The sequence below is a fragment of the Phasianus colchicus genome, chromosome 2 (genome assembly GCF_987193195.1).
Source record: "Phasianus colchicus chromosome 2, bPhaCol1.hap1.1, whole genome shotgun sequence".
In the NCBI taxonomy this organism is placed as follows: Eukaryota; Metazoa; Chordata; class Aves; order Galliformes; family Phasianidae; genus Phasianus; species Phasianus colchicus.
In genome coordinates this window covers 91934144-91950925 of record NC_143437.1, presented here as the reverse complement: position 1 = coordinate 91950925, position 16782 = coordinate 91934144, and positions in this window count along the sequence as shown.

Sequence of the window (16782 nt, the reverse complement as noted above, 5' to 3'; positions counted from 1 at the left end):
CAGCAACAGAAATACTGTATTTAATGGGCTGCCTATCTACTTCTGTTTAGCCTGATGGGTCACCCGGAGGTCTCTATTCCCTCCACAATCTTCTCAACATTTTCACACAAGGTGCCAACAGATCTGTCATCCTCACAGCTGGAAATGTATTGCTGCTCAGGTATGGTAAGAGAGCATATGAGTGTAATGCAGATATCAGTGATGAAGTAACAGTAGTCTAGGTGGTAAACAGAAAAGCTGTATAAGGCTGTTTGGCAAACTGCCAAACTTAGTCTGCTGTGTATTTGGAGTCCGCAGCTACGCTGGCATTGTAAGCTGTTTGCTCCAGCCCTCTGCCCACAAAAGTCAACCCACGTTATAGTGCAGAGGGAGGAATTCCCAAATACAGACCTGTATGTACAAAGGAACACGTGGAGGGGAGGCAGGGAAGGCACTGAAGGCAATCTCAATGCAAACCAAGCCCCCCAGCTCTTTCCACAACACAGAGACAGGAGAGCAGCTGGGCACATGGAGGAAGGGCACTATGAGAGGACTATATGTACCACAAGAAAAGCAAAAGCACCATCAACTATTCAGCCAGAAGACAACTAAAGACATACTGATTCATTATCTGCAAGCATATTGACAACTGCTGAATTTATAATCTCAGCTACAAATGAATTGCTGTCACAGGGGAACTTTCCCAACAGTCCTGCCTGGTGGCTTTGTTATTATGTCAGAGATGCTCACGTGCTTCCCATATGCACATAAGACCCAGGGCACTAGTAAGACACTTCTCTATCAACCCATGCATTTACAAGGCACAATATAACCTGCAAAAGCTTCATACTTCCAGGAAAACAAACATAAGCACCATCTTGCTCCCTCCCGTCAGAATCCTGCATGTGCATACCAAAGACTTAGCAGTCAGCCACACAGTATGATAGACAGCTCACCCTGCTGCAAGCATACAGAAAGTTTACTTCAGGCTTCACAGATGGAGAAATGAAGCTACTGATACCAGGCATTCCTTGCAGTCATAAAAAGTTATTCAGAAGGAAAGAGGCTTTCACTACTAACCCAAACGCTCTCCTTTCATTCTTTCAAGCCTTGCATCTCACTCAAGGGTCCTAGATGGTGCAAAAGGATGCATTAGCATAGGAGCCCTTTAAAGATGAACTGTTACACTTAAAACCCCTAAGCAAGCAGCTATTTCCATCAAAAGTTATTCAGCTCAATTTCAGACCCATTAGAAAAAAAACAAAGAAGGCATTCCATTTTGATACAGCACAGCTTACGGGTAGCAAACCCTAGTAAGGACATACTAGCCCTCAGAAGCAGTGAAATTGCATTTGATAAATTCATTGTTGTACCAAGCAAAGCACTGTTAAGAATATCAATAATCATACAGAGAAAAAGGTTAACTCACCTAACTTGTGATAGGATCTCTAGCTACAGAACGTTCCTTCTGAAGAAGCAACCTTCTTGCAAGAAAAATTCTGCCTTTGGAGGCTCTTAAATGAGCCTAGTGAGGGTTAGACCCTGTTCCCACCCCTTCTGGTCAGGTGGGAAGCACAGGTAAATTGCTTGCACCTCTGCTTCCAAAGCCATCCATACCCTTCACCAGGTGCTCAATCATTTTTTCAGGCTTTACATCATTTCATTTCACTCTTAGTACATTTTAAAACCGTTCCACAAAGCCAGGTAGTTGGGATGGCCAATGATAGCAAGGGTTCCTGACAGAAAAAAAGAAAAGCTCCAGAGAGAGCAGGTGCAGGCAAGGCGTTGGGTGCCAGAACCCTAGCCTGAAAACCACCTGTCACGGAATTAACTAGATCAGTTTATGCCCGTGACAGGGGGCAGTAGGCCCCTGCCCTCCCCACCCCCCGCCTGGCCCCACAAAAATGGGAAGGAAGGAAGGGGGGAAAAAAAACAGCGGCAACAATCTATGGAGGTAAACTTATTTTACTAACTATGATATCGGAATGCAAAATAATACAATATAATTCAATCTAATTGAAATTGAGACTAATAAATCAAATAAGATATGAGAGAGAGTTCCTGAGACCGAGTCAAACCTGAAAAAGCTTGGAATGGCTAGGAAAGCACCCTCCAGCACCCACTGCCAGGCAGTAAGAGACCGCCCCCCCCAGAAGGGTCAGATCCCATGACTTCCGTAATGTATAGGGATAGGTACCTGGAATTGGAGCATTAACACTTTAATTCCAGTACATGATGTTTTGATGTGGAATATTGAAAATAAAAAAAAAAAACAAAACCATGACACCACCACAACCATTTGCTATGTTTTTTCTATCAGATGGAATTAAATCACCAGCTTTTCCACACAGTGGAGAATGATTAGTATTCCTTTGTCTTCTTTATAACTGTAGCAGCCCAGTCCTAAAGACATTATATGGGTGATTCGGGGTGATTTCAATGCTTGCCTTAGAGAGAAGAGGTGGGACTACAGATAAAGTACTTAAGGAATGTGCTGTGATAGATTCTTATAGGCAAATGAAACAGCACAGCTGAGGAAATTAAAGTGTAAAAACCACCAGGTTAGAAACTGTTGTATGTCTTTCCTTTTTGCTTTTCACTATCTGCTTGAAAGCCTCTGTGGAAGATGCCTAGGCCTCAAACAGCATGTAACTTCTGCAGCATCCTTCTTACTCTGCCAAGAGAGTTTGTCTTTGTCATCAGTACATCTTTAACTATTTTTTCCCTGTAGTGTATTTTGCATAAAAAATCAAACAACCAATTTGCACTTTCTCAATATTACCTGAAATCTTCTGGGAAAGAAAAAAATGGCTGTTTTCAAAGTGATTTTAATGTTTTCTGTAGTAGGTTCAAAGGCACAGTTCCAGATACCTGTGCTAAAAGGAGACTGAGTATCATATTTGGTACATCAGCAATGTTATTTCCTTATTTTGTGCACTTTGCAGCAGAAATTACACAAAGGTAACGATGTTTTTTGTCGATGCAGCTAAGGTTATAACTGTGAGTAAAAGGTACTATTTGTTGCCAATTGTAAATGTTGCTCTGAGTATGCAGGCTCAAGTCATACAGGGAGTTCTTGGCATTCGTTGCGTAAGGAATACTTTTCAGATATTCTGATATTGGGCATATCCAATTACAGTTCATTACACGTCCCAGTGGAAATAGTGACTAGATGAACTGTCTGCTTGCTAAATAGCTGAAGGGAATTCTCTAATGGGAAAATTGTGCATGTTGTACTTTCCTGTAACTTTCAAGAGAGAATTTATTGGATAAAGTGAGAGATTATGTACTGTACAATGCTAGCACGGATAAAAGCATAAGAACAATATCTGGTGAGGCAGCAGGTCACGGATATTTACATCCATATAAATCTTCTAATGAGGGTACTTAAGACCTAAGAGTATTTGATATAATTAACAAGTTAAAAGATTAGTAGTAATGAATGTAATAATAAATAAGATCATTTTCAAAGAAAGTAACATACAGCAGTCAGTACTTGTAAAAATATATTAATCACATAGAACTTAACTTGTTCTTCTGCCATAGTAAATGGGTGAAGTGCTATCTCCAGCTGTAGTGAGTGGAGAACGCAATTATTCTAGTTTTTTTTTTTTTTTAATACTGGATGCCACTGAGTAGAGATGTATGCACATGAGATTTGAGTCTAACACAGCAGCTCTTTTTACTATATAGAAGCAACTGGCAACCTGCTGACCCTCAGTGCTACTGAGCTGATAATGAAGCATTTGCCAGCTAGAAAGTTGCAGAAGTATCAACAACTAATATCAGCCAGAGTTATTTCATATCTACGGTTTGTTAACTGGAGGAAAAAAAAAAAAAAGAAAGAAAGGTAAGAAAAGGTAGGTAAGGTGGGGGCAAAGAGACATAATTTCTTGAATGGAGAAAATGTTATTTCAAACTACATTGCTTTCCTCTACATCATTCTGCTCATTAGCATCCCAGACAGCTTTAAAAAAAAAATAATTCATTGCCACCTCTCTTTTGATCATTGATACTGATAGATTTTACCTTTCCTGGAACAAACAACTGTGGTTTAGCTCTCAGACTGTTCAGCTCTCCATAAAGTGTTGCACTGAATATCCAATGCTTGTTCAAAACAAATTTTCTTAACGCTAAGATAGATCTGAGGAATAAGGTAATATCCTTGGGCATGTTTCAAGTCACAAAGTGAAAGACAGAAGCAAGGAATGAAGAAATTCCACTTGGCAGATCTACTCCTAGATGCTTGCTCAGGTGCATAGGTAAAGAATGATACAGAAGCTTAGAGGGGGTTGAAGTCTCAGAGCACCATTTTTTTTTCTATCCTTTGTTTATGCCTATCTAACTATTTATCTGAGTGCCTGTGTCCTACATTCACATTAACATCCCCTCATCCTCCTTGTGTAATGCCTGTTTGTCCCCAGCATGGAGTTTTTTTTTTTTAGTCTGCTGTTAGAAGAAAGTCATACTGGTTTTACAGCTTTTCTTTACATACTAAGTTCACTCAGACTTCAGAGATACACTTGAAGGTGCCACATACACGAAAGAAAGAAACAATATTATTATCAGATTATTTTTTGCATTTTCTCTTTGTCTGAACAGAGAAAGGGCTGAGGAGGTATGAAGCCAGTTCCTAACCTGCCAGACACCACAGCAGATTGTCATAGCCAAGTGATGAAGACTGAATAATGATAACTCAGTATTAACCTGCTTCTAGAATTACCCTGCCATGTTCATATTCTTCTTTTCTAGTATCTTTAAATAAACCTCCCCCCTCCCCCCCCCCCTCAGGGGTTTTATTTTTACAAAGATGTTAACATACTGTGTAGGTGGAGGTCCTTGCCTCAAGGAAAGGGGCAAAGTAAGAGCAAAAAGGAAAGAGCAAATTTGTTTAAAAAAAAAAAAAAAAGGGGAAAGAAAAAAAAATTAAAACTCACTTTGAAGCAAGACAAATCAAACAACTTTATTCAGAAATTTGAGTTCAGGATCATGGTATTTTGTGTGTGATGTTACAACAGTCCACCACTTTACACTTTCTGCAACTTATCCTAACTCAGCTTGGATCTTGTCAGGACCATCTATATGGTCTTTCACACAAACCCACTACATAGAAGGAACCTGAGACAATTTAAAGACTAGCCCTTTCTTGTGCAGTTATAGCCAAATATTTTCCACTGCACATACCAACTCTTCCCATAACACATAAGGCAGTTTCTCATGCACCAGGCACACGGGCATGGCAAACAACAAGGTTCCCTTTAATTTAGCTCCCTCATAAAATCTGTTTTGCAATACAGAATTTCCCTTATGGTTATTTTTGAGTTTCTTTAAGTTATGGGATTAGCCTTGTTTGTATTCGCTCGTACACCAAGTAGTACAGCGGTCAAACCATCTGAAGAACTCAATGAGAAGTTCATGCTACTAACTAGAGTTTATATGTCATATCTAGATATAACCATTTTCATTTTCCCATTCTTCTCCCTCATAATAAAAGCAACTTTCTGTAGCCTCTGAAACTGGAAGAAACTGAGGAATGCAGGCCACCCACACACACAGATTGGGGATGATGTATATTCTTATAGGTACCAACAAGGTTATCTTCCCCATTACATTATGCGTGCTCATAATGTAAATGTATGTTTAAAAAAAAAAAAATCCATCTCAATAAAATCTAGGATGATTTTTCATCTGGGTTCTACAATGACATTCTCGTATTTGGTCTTCAGATGTACCCCATAATTGACATTTGAAGCAGACTTCAAAACAGGGAATCCTGTTCTTTACAGGAGAATAGCAAGCCTCAGGAAGCATCAAGAAAACTCATGCAACAAGCAATAAGAAAGCTCTCAGATCCAGCCTGATAAAGAAATTTCTTGTTGCTACTTTTATACGTTTGCACTGTGACAGACTTCTCAGTAGGTGGTCCAGACCCTTAGGGCAATCAAAGAAGTTACAAATTTTCCTGCTCCTTTTGCACTTGCACACAAAGCAAGATCTTGCATTTGAAAACCTGTTTTTTGCCATTTAGTGTTTCCAGGCTGCTGCCCAAAATTACTAAATTAGCACTGCTGTCTGCCATGTGAATTAATCCTTTGTATGATTATCTTCACTCATCTACACGCCAGGGTCACACTGAGCATACATCTATGTTAGAGCAAATTGGGAACTTTAAAAAAAAGCTGTGTTTCCTTGTTACCACAAACCTACTACTTGTCATCAGTTCATCTGACACATGTCACCAGAAGCAGAGAAGGAGCAACACTTGAAGGTAGAAGCAGACACAACTGTCATGCCTGGGAGGCTGATCTCTCTTTCTATTGCTGACAAAACCTCTTTTCTCCTCCTGTCTATGCCAAAAAATGAACTCTGCAGACAAGACAAAAACATCCCTTTGGAAGCAGCTATTATGACTTGATTATGCTAGGTCTCCAGGGTTATTAATACTTGCTGGCTGTACTTGCCATTAGCTCCCATCAAGTTTTAACAATGCTTTTTGAAACAGAACTACAAACATTTCTCACATCCAAATTAACACCTGATTATATTCAGTCTGTTGAGGGTGGAACGAATACAGAAAGCTCACTCTTTCAATTCCCCTTTCAAATTCAGGACTGATAAGTGTGGTTTTATAAACAATAAATGTGATATGGTCAATTTTCAAGGTTTTGGTGCCTCCTAGAATTGTGCATTTCTTTATTGTCTGCAGTAGTTCTAGCAAGTTGCTTACCTACAAGTTCTTCAACTTCATCCTAGATGTCAATTTAATCAGAATTTGGCATTGAATTAAATTCTTAGCTTGCATTTAGGGAAGCCACTATGCAGTGGACTGAGGACAGTACATTAAACTACTCCAAACTAGCCTTGTGCAGGACTCCCACAATGAACACTAAAAGAGCCTTTGTGCCAAACACCTGCCACAGATCATCAGTAAGATGTATATATATTTGAAGATTCAAACTGCTTTTATAAAATGTCTATTTCATCCTACAGTAGATCTATAAATGTAGGTGAGATGAAGCACCGTTTGGAGATGCCTATTACTGCTCTTGACTACATAAAGAGAGTAAGGTGACTCACTTAGTTTCAGATACCTTTTCCAATTACATACTGCCTGAGCTTCTACTAACACAAAATGGACTATTACATTTAATGTGTGTTGGTGAGTTGATCAAAGACTAAAAAAGGAGAAGTATTGATTTTTATTTTCTCTATACAGCATATATATTTTTGTAACTACGGTCAGTAATCAACTATTTATGACAAGTATAGTGTAATAAGTTCCTTGGCTAAATGAAACCACGTGTAATGTTCACACTTCTGTACCGAAACTGTCACAGAAGATGCTTTGGCTTCTTCCCAATATGAATTAGCAAGTATTGGAGAAAGAAACGCATCTCAAAATATAGCCACAGAAATATCAACCAGTGAATGGTATTGAACTGAAACAGTTACCGCTTTTTAACTGGAAGATGCAAGAGCTACAAATAATTTTACCTGTAAAGATTTTTATGATTCGCAGTCTTCTGTTCAATCAAAGTCTCCCTTGTTCTGTTGCTTTATATGGACATTTCATATAGCTCCTTCTCTTCCCTCCCCTCCAGCCTTGGAAAAAGACTGGTTCACAGTGTACTGTATCCTCTGTCTGATCTGTAATCTCCAAAGTTTGTTCTCTAGCTACTGTGAGATACTGCCTCTCTGACATAACACATAACGCCTCACAGTAGCTGTTAAGAGACTGCCGCTGAAGTTAAGAGATTTGGTAAGAAAAATGTTGAGAAACACCTATGATCAAAATACTTTTGGACAGGTAGATTTGCTGAGGTCTGGCAGCAGGCTTGTTGCCCTCCTGATTGTGTTGTCTAGGGACAGACATGACACGAAAGTGCTGACCAACCAGGAAAGTCTGCTTTCTCTGACTGCGGTTGAATAGAGGAGCAGCAGGTCTCTGGCAGACACATGTTTAAACAGACTTATTTTTAAATGTTGTATATATCTATCTTGAGCTGAAATCCCTGTCTGCCACTTAAGGCTGAGTGTCTTCTTACATATCTTCAATTTTCATTCCAAATGCATCTGTTGCTGGCTAAAAATCACTTCTGTTTTCTTTCTTGTTTGTTCACTTTGTCCATAGTTGTAACAGTGACTAAGAAACCTCATGCCCTCAGCTCCAAAACCACATCACTGAAAAGAATGATCTAAACTGTACTTGATGTATTCAGAAGTAAGTTACATGTACTGGGGCTAGCCAAAGGGTGGCACAAGTATCAGCAGGAATGAAAGTAGTACTGTGCTTGGGAGACAGAAAGGAAACAAAGAAAATTATTACAAATATGGAAAAGCAAACAAAACTATCTCCTATCAGCAATTCCTGATTTCTCCTGGCTGTACCCCTATACCAACTTCTGCTGTAGACTGTTGCTCATGTATTTTTAGTATAAGCATAGTCACGGAATCAAGAGCTCATATTCGTTCTCTTTTGAAATATAAGAAGTCTAGTTCCCAACAAAATGTAAAACTTCACACAAATCATTACTTAAGTAAAAGAGATGGTCAAAAGTACATCTTCCAGAAAAGAAAATAAATACTCATGTATAAAAAATGGCAATATTGATGAACTGACATTATGGAACAGATCTCTCAATACTATCATTATCAGCTTGGGTAACTGAAAGATGAGTGGTTTTACACTTTTAAAATTTTCTATTTAATACATATATGCTGCAATTCTTTGAAGAAAAGTCTTGCAAAGTTCTATATTTATGGACAAATATCTGTCACTTTTTTCCCCAACATCTACTGTTGAACACTGCATAAGAACCATAATTTTTCCTCATGGCATGCTGCACTCAAGGACCAATCTCAGCTCACAATCTCAGAAGCAGCAATCCCAGAAGCAACAGTCACATCCTGTTTAGTTTTCAAAACTATGCACAGGAGCTGATGAACTGCATGTGGAACTTCTTAAAACAAACTTCCCAGAATGTACATATTGTCATGTTATCCAGCTATTCTGCAGTTCAGCAGCTGTACTATGTACTGCTTATTCACAAGTTCTTGCTTCTGTAAAGGATGTAGTATTTCTACACTACTTTGAGCTACCACATGAGCTACATTAACAGAGCAGCATAGGAATACTGCATAGCCAGCTTTTTTTACTAGGGCAGATTATGCACAAGATGCCCATGAAAGAAACAGGCAAACATTTATATATGTTTTTATAAAACTGCACTAACAAGGTAAGGCTGTACTCTTGTTCTGTAGGGATTAAAATTGCTAGAGAAAGTAAAGAACTGCCTATGATGCTTCAGAAATAACTTGTAGTATTATCTCTTATCTATTCATCCATGTAGTCCTATTGCACTTAATGTCATTATACAGTAATGCCTCAGTGGACAAACCATATGGCCAAAGTACATCTTAGAATTCTTCAGAATTATATACTTTCTTTCAATAGACAGGTCTCCCTTGTCCAATGGCTTTCCTTTATCTTTGGGTCTGAGCAGCATAAAAATAATTGAGCATCTTTTTCAAGTTGCAATTTAAAATAAAAACCTCAAGCCCAGATTTCTGGATAAATAGTCAAGTATATTATTCTGCAAGTTACCTTCAGAGTCATCAGCTGCAGAAAAGGTAGGCATTCCCCTAATCCTTTACCTCATCCCCTTCCTCCACCCTTCTCAGAAACAAAAAGAATTCCTGCAGGTGGTAATGCTACAAACACAACAACCTTTCTGCCTGCCAAGACAAGGTGTAAGAACACAAAAACAATGGGGAGTCTTTTAGGGAAAAGGGATTTGTTACTTCTCACAAAGATATCTCCATCAATATTACAGAAGAAAGACATCTGACATCTACAGACACAAAAGCCCAAGGAGAGCAGCCATGTCTTAGCTGAACTCATGGAGAGAGTACATAATCAGCTAGATTATGTGCCTTCTTTCCCCATGTCATTGGTACTTAACTGGTCTAAACTGGACAGGTGAGGCTCATACTGATTTCTGTATTTTTGTGTACACGTGCCAGTGCATCAGGAAAGCATGTGTGCTAATACAGCAAGAATTGCTGTCCAGTTGTTATATGTGTCCTGTCAAGTAAACATTCAATTCACTGTATAATATAGTCCTTTTCCAAAAGCCACTTCTCCTTATCTCCCCAAGATGTTGAGGGTCAACATCAAAGTTAGCAGTTCTAAAAAAAAGAATCTTATATTTAATGTTAAGTAGGCTGTAGTTTATCTCAGCCACTTATGTGTTAAAGCTAAGAGTTTGCCTTGCTTAGAACACAAGCACTGTGCTGGGAGGTTTCTGTTCTCAAGGCAGTGATTGCCCTTCTCCACCCTCTCTGCAAGGGCAATAAAAAGCTAATATAAGGAGAGGTTTTTACACAGTGAATTGTTGCAGGAAGGCATATCCAGCATTTACACTCTAGCAAACAAAGGGATGAAAATGTTTAGATCAAGGGAGTTTTTCTCCACTTAACACATCATTTGAAAAGCTGAGTATAGATAAACAACACTCCGAATGCTGCCACATACATATTACAATCCAACTATACATCTTTCCTGAAAATAAAGTGGTTGAGAGAACCTCTTTCAGCAGACATTTGGTTATTGAAGCAGGTCCTGATTAGTTCCAGTAAGAATTAAGTTTTGCTCACATTTCTTTGAAGCACAATCTCTTTTTCCTTACTGCTAAAATAAGCTCCCATTAACTGTGTCTCCTTTTCCAATTTTATAGCTCTTTTTTTGGCTAACAATTGTCTAAAGTGCTACATGGCTCTCTTTTTCTGTTTCCCTGGACTGATGTGTTCCAGCACTTTACACAGTGTCAACCACTATGTTATGTTTGCCCAGTTTCTCCACCCTCCCCATTTTTCTGCTGACAGCCATGTAACAGACTCCTGCCTGTTCTTTCCCACACTCATTCTTTCTTCTTTTCTTTTACCTTTGAAATGTGGACTATGTGGATTAATGTCATTCTGCTTTTAAAAGAGACTAATCTCTCCCCACTACTCAATGCATTATTACACACAACAGCATTTGCAGGTGTTTTTTCTTATTTACTACCCATTCCCCACTCCTCTGGAGCTCCTGTATACACAGTGCATGCAGACAAATTTTCACCTAGACCCATAGGTGCAGTTCTTCATGTGGGAAATGGTAAAGTGATGCTACTACAGCCTAGAATTTTATGGGGTTTAAAGCAGACCAACACTCTGTAAATCCTTCCCACTACAGAAACATCAAAATTAAGCAGCTGAACACTTGTTTCATTTAAAAAAAATGCTCAATGTAACTATGTAGAAACCAATCAGCTTCAAAGCACATTAGTGATTCATAAATAACAGGTAATTAACTGGCATTCAGAGAACTATACATTCAGGTTCAGAATCAGCAATACAACGGATAAATCACAACTCTAAACAACAAAATGCTAGAAAGAATCTACTTTTTTTTTTTTTTTTTGCTCCTCTAACCCAAAACTTGCAGGCCACCTTAACTCCTAAAATATGCAAACTCATAGCGAATCACACATAATGTAGGGGTTGGAAAGGACCACAGGACATCACCTAGTCCAACCCCCCTGCTAAAGCACGCTCCCTACAGCAGGTCACACATGAAAGCGTCCAGGTAGATTTTAACTAAGTTCAGAGAAGAAGCCTCCACCACCTTTCTGGGCAGCCTGTTCCAGTGTTCCATCACTATCACAGCAAGTAAGTTCTTACTCGTGTTCTTATGGAACATCCTACGTTCTATGTGGTTCCCATGCAGTTATATGTACATATGGGCCCTCTCAGAGGAAAACTCTCAGAGGCAGATTCCCTGTACTAGTGTTAGCTTCTATTAGAGATACGTTTTCTTCAGCTTTGTATATCCATACCTTTCCCAACGATCTGCAAAGCTGATGAGAAAGCATCTCATGAGTTCACATCTGAAATATGGGTCTGTATGCATTGCCTCCTGTGCTGTCACTCCACTAACAGATGCTCATGGCATCAGGCCCACATGTTGTTCTGTCTCATTCACTCAAAGCATGCTTTTACACTTTCCTCAAAAGCTTCTTGGCAATTTCCAGGTTATTATTTAATTGGGATGGAAGTCATCTAAAGCAAACTTAGTCATTTCTGTATCCTTCCTTAGCACTACCAAGTTCTAGGCAAATAAATCTGCAAAACTGTTTGGGCTGCTTTCTTCACTCACTTACATTCCTGTCTTATCAGCTGTTGCTAAGTCAGGTCGTATTATCAAAAAGATGTTGTGCAAATTCCCCTCACATTATTATGAATAAAAGAGCAGAGATAGGTATCTTTTCCTCTCACTGTCTGATGAAGGCAAATATTATTCCTGGCAAAGATTATGCAGTTTCAAAAGCCGTAGAAGTAGCTTTCTTGTGAGATTTCATCCATTAATTATCTTTCAGAAAAGATTTCAGCAATTATGAACAAGGTGTCTATATTTCCCTAAAAGAGGGAAATTCTTGTTTCATTGTGGTACTCACCACAATACCAGGCCTAATATGGACTCTGACTCTCCAAAGGCCAAGACAGAACATAGAAAGCAAAAACTAAAATGAAAAACAAAAATCATCATGGATTTGCAAGGTGTTACATGGCAAGCTTTGTAGAACAGGATCTGGTGGACACCAAGCAGCATTTGAGCCACTCGTCACTACAAAGGCTAATGGTATTCTTAGCTACATTAGGCAAAATATCACCAGCAGGTCAGGAGAGATTATCTTTCCCCTGTACTCAGCATTGGTGAGACCACACTGGAATACCATGTCAAGTTCTGGGCATGCCAGTACAATACAGGACACACAGGACAGAGTCTAACTGGAGCACTTACCCTCTGAGGACAGAGTGAGCTGGGATTGTTCAGTGTGCAGAGTGCTCAGGAGGCATCTTATCAATGTCTATACACACCCATATAAGCACTGGAATAGGCTCCTCAGGAAGATGGTTAAGTCACCATCCCTGGATGTGTTTAAAAACCGTTTGGATGTGGTATTCAGGGACATGATTTAGCAGAGGGTTGTTAGTTAGGGTAGTTAGGTTGTGGTTGACTCGATGATCTTTAAGGTCTTTTCCAACTTGATGGTTCTATGATTCTATGATTCTATGATTCTATGCCTGAAGGTGGGACACAAAGATGATAGAGACAGGCTCTTTTCAGTGGTGCCCAATGCCAGGACAAGAGGCAATGGGCAGACAAACTGGAACACAGATGGTTCCAGCTCAGCCTTGCTGAAAAGGGCCTGGGGGTACTGATGGATGGTAAGCTGAATATGAGCCAGTAATGTGCCCTTGCAGTCCAGAAAGCCAACTGTATCCTGGGCTACATCAAAAGCAGAGCGGCCAGAAGGTTGAGGGAAGTGATCCTGCCTTGCGGAGTTGGACCAGGTAACCTTTCAGGGTCCCTTCCAACTCAAATGATTCTATGATTCATCTAAAAACTGGGAAGCACTTCTGCACCGTGCAGGTGACAGAGAACTGGCACAGGTTGCTCAGAGGCTGTGGAGTCTCCTACTTTGGAGATCCACAAAATGCACCTGGACACAATCCCGGGCAAGCTGTTCTGGGTGTCTTTGCTTGAGCAGGGACCAAATGGACCAAATGGACGCGGATGGCCCTGCTAACATCATCTATTCTGAGATTCTGTGATATTCCTGTCCTTCTCTCAACCTACAAGCTTCTTTTTTTCACTGTAATTTTTCCTTCTGTCTTTCTGAGGAGGGGGAGTAAGAGAGCAGCATGGCCCAGCTGCCCATCATTGTTCTTAGAAGAGCACTTCACTAACAATCTTTTTACAGACTTTTTTAATTACAGGCAGAATTGTCACCTCTATCACTAATAAGTCTTCCAGTTTATGTGTGATGAGAGCAGTTTCTGCAGGATGGTAATGCAGCTGCATTCCAGCTAAAGTAAAATATTTCTCCTGTATCTTGGCATAAATAATGAAGGGCACAGCAGTATCCAGTTATTCACTAAATATTTGAAACATTGGCACTTAGAAATCCCAGAGGCATCTCTGCCTTGCAGAAAGTGTACCAAAGGAATGCTCCATCATGTTGTGACATAAGAAAAGTGCATGGTTAAACTGACAATACGATCCTTTACTGTCTGCATAAAGTTCTATTACCTGGTTAGAAATGTACACATGTAAGAAGGCACTACCACTCCAATAATTACCTTTGTCCACATTTGAAAAAAACAAGTTAAAAAGTCCTTCAATATTCTTCAGATCTAGGTCATAGGAAAGCCTATGAATATTAAGATATTTCAAACAGGAATGTCCCAGCATATCGTGATAGTATATACATGTGTATACACATATATATACACACACACACACATATATATATGTACACACACAATTCTCTGTGTCCTGTAGTTGTTGAAGAAATTGGCTGGAAGAGTCTTGATGCATATCTGAAGAGCAGGTAGGTGTTCAGGTTTGGGCAGCAGGGGATGTTGGGTTTCCATGAGGAGGGACTGGGCCTGCCCTGTGCTAGACACAGCCAGTTCCATGGTCATCATGTATGTATCTCAACATATAAGCTTTATTGTCTGATTTCTATGATTCTGTGATTTCTTCCCAGCCCCAACCAGTTAATGAGAGGAAATGAGAGATCAACTGAGTGGGTGTCCACAATCTGATACAGTCAATCAGCTACTGCGTGACCACAGAAAAGTATAGTGCATGGTTTTTTACACTAAGAGAAAAAAAAAAAATCTTGTAACAGCATAGTATGTGGGTTGAAGCAACAGTCCTAGCTATGAGTTTCTTTTTTCCTGTCTTTCTGCTTTTTGGTACTGGGCAGCATATGTAGGAAAACCACTCATCCATTGGTGCTTCCTTTTTTTTTTTTTTTAATTTGTTTTGCAGCCCTCCATTCCAGTTCTTTAGGAATGTTTTACCTTGCTTCTCTACACCTGCTCTATGCCTCACTCTGACATCTACTACCTCCTCCTTCAATTTGCCCTAAATGTATGTCTCCTTTTGTACCTGAACTCCTCTAACTTATACATTCCTGCCTATAGCTACCATTAATTCATGTCCCCAGTTCATGTAAGAATAAATAGCACACTGTCCTGTATTTCATTTGATAAGCTATTACTTTAAACTTCAACAGCACTTAAGTACCCCCTTAAAAATTTTCATAGAAAAAATCCAATTGCTTGATAATTTTTTGTGATTTCATCTCACCCTCAGTGAAGTGCAACCAGTGCAATCAGAGTGAAAATGAATTAAAAACAAAACAGGAAAAACTAGCAAACTTTTGGAAAGCTGCATTGTGCTAACTTCCTATTCTGTGGTGTTTTTCTGTTGTTGTTTTGTGGTTTTTTTTCTTGTTTTTAGCTGTTTTTAACTTGACAGAGTACAGAGCTTGCTATGCAGGCAAACTAGGAGAAACAGCAGAATTCAGAAGCAACCCTCTCATATTGTCAAGGAAAGAATATGTGGTATGTTCGAACTGAAATACTAAAGATTACAATGTCTCACTGCATATTTGGATTGTACTGTTAGATTGGGTGACACTACAAAATATGCAGTAATTTGTAACTTCTCCTGAACACGACAGTAATATCGACTTTATCTTGATGGTGTCCAAAAACATTTCTTGGTTCCCACCCCTTCTCATACACTCTCATTCTTTTATGTTTTCTCTGGCCACTGTCCTATGAAATAAAATTTCTGGACATCCGAACCTGCTCTAACAAAAACAGAAGTTAAACTTCCTTTCTACACAAGAAGATATTCTTCTAATATCAAGGGGAAAAAATACAGGTAATTTAGTAATGCAGGAAAAGCAAAAGGAGTATTTCATGACTAGCAAGGGCAGACTCATGTGGATTGAGCTAGTCTGCAACAGTTTCTTTAAAAAAAAATATCAAAAATGACACTTGATCATCAAGTAGAATGAAAGGACAAAAGCAGGCAGAAGGAATTCTCATTAAAAAAGTCAACATTATTTATAAGGAGCAAAATAATTATTGACTTTTTTTTCTTCAAAAACAAGAGCTGAGCGGCTCTTGTGCATATATTCCATAAAATTGGGCTTCCTTCAAGTTTCCAAGACTCCTGCCCACTTCAGCATCTATAGTCAACTCTCTTAATAATAAAGCCTTAATTAAGAATTCTTATTTCCTGAACAACCGTGCAGGAAAAAAATTATGTCATTACCACCTATTTTCCTCAAACTTTTTTTGTTAGGAGAGAATACCAAGTGCACAGATTTTCACGCACATATACATTTTTGAAAGAATCAATATACTAAGTCAATAGTTCCTATTTTCTGACTTTGCAATTTAAGTTCCCATTTCTAACATTTTCTTTTGACAGTTAAATAATGCTTACTCAAATGTTATTTCAGTTTCATGTAGCGTACATGCAGCAGATGAGACAAGAGTAATTTAACTCCATTCATTTACAAACATTTTAATTGCTACAGTTTCAGATAGAGTATGACATATTTAGGAAATATCATTTTTTCAGCTTTGCATTTGCCATTAATAATTACACTGTGAATCTAGTAATAACAACATAAAATATACAAGTTACCACTGAGATTAGCTTACTGCTAATGCCATTATAACTGCATTTTATCTTACCATTTTTCTCAATTTACTGTTCTTATACACATCACTGCCAGATTCTTCTTCATAATGTCTCAAGAAAATGTGAAAAGCTGAAAATCCTATTGTTCTTCCATTATGTAATTGTTCCATGAATAGCACTCAGGTATACTCCATTGTATTTCTCTCTCTTTTTTTTTTTTTTTTTTAGTCTCTTTCACAGAAGCT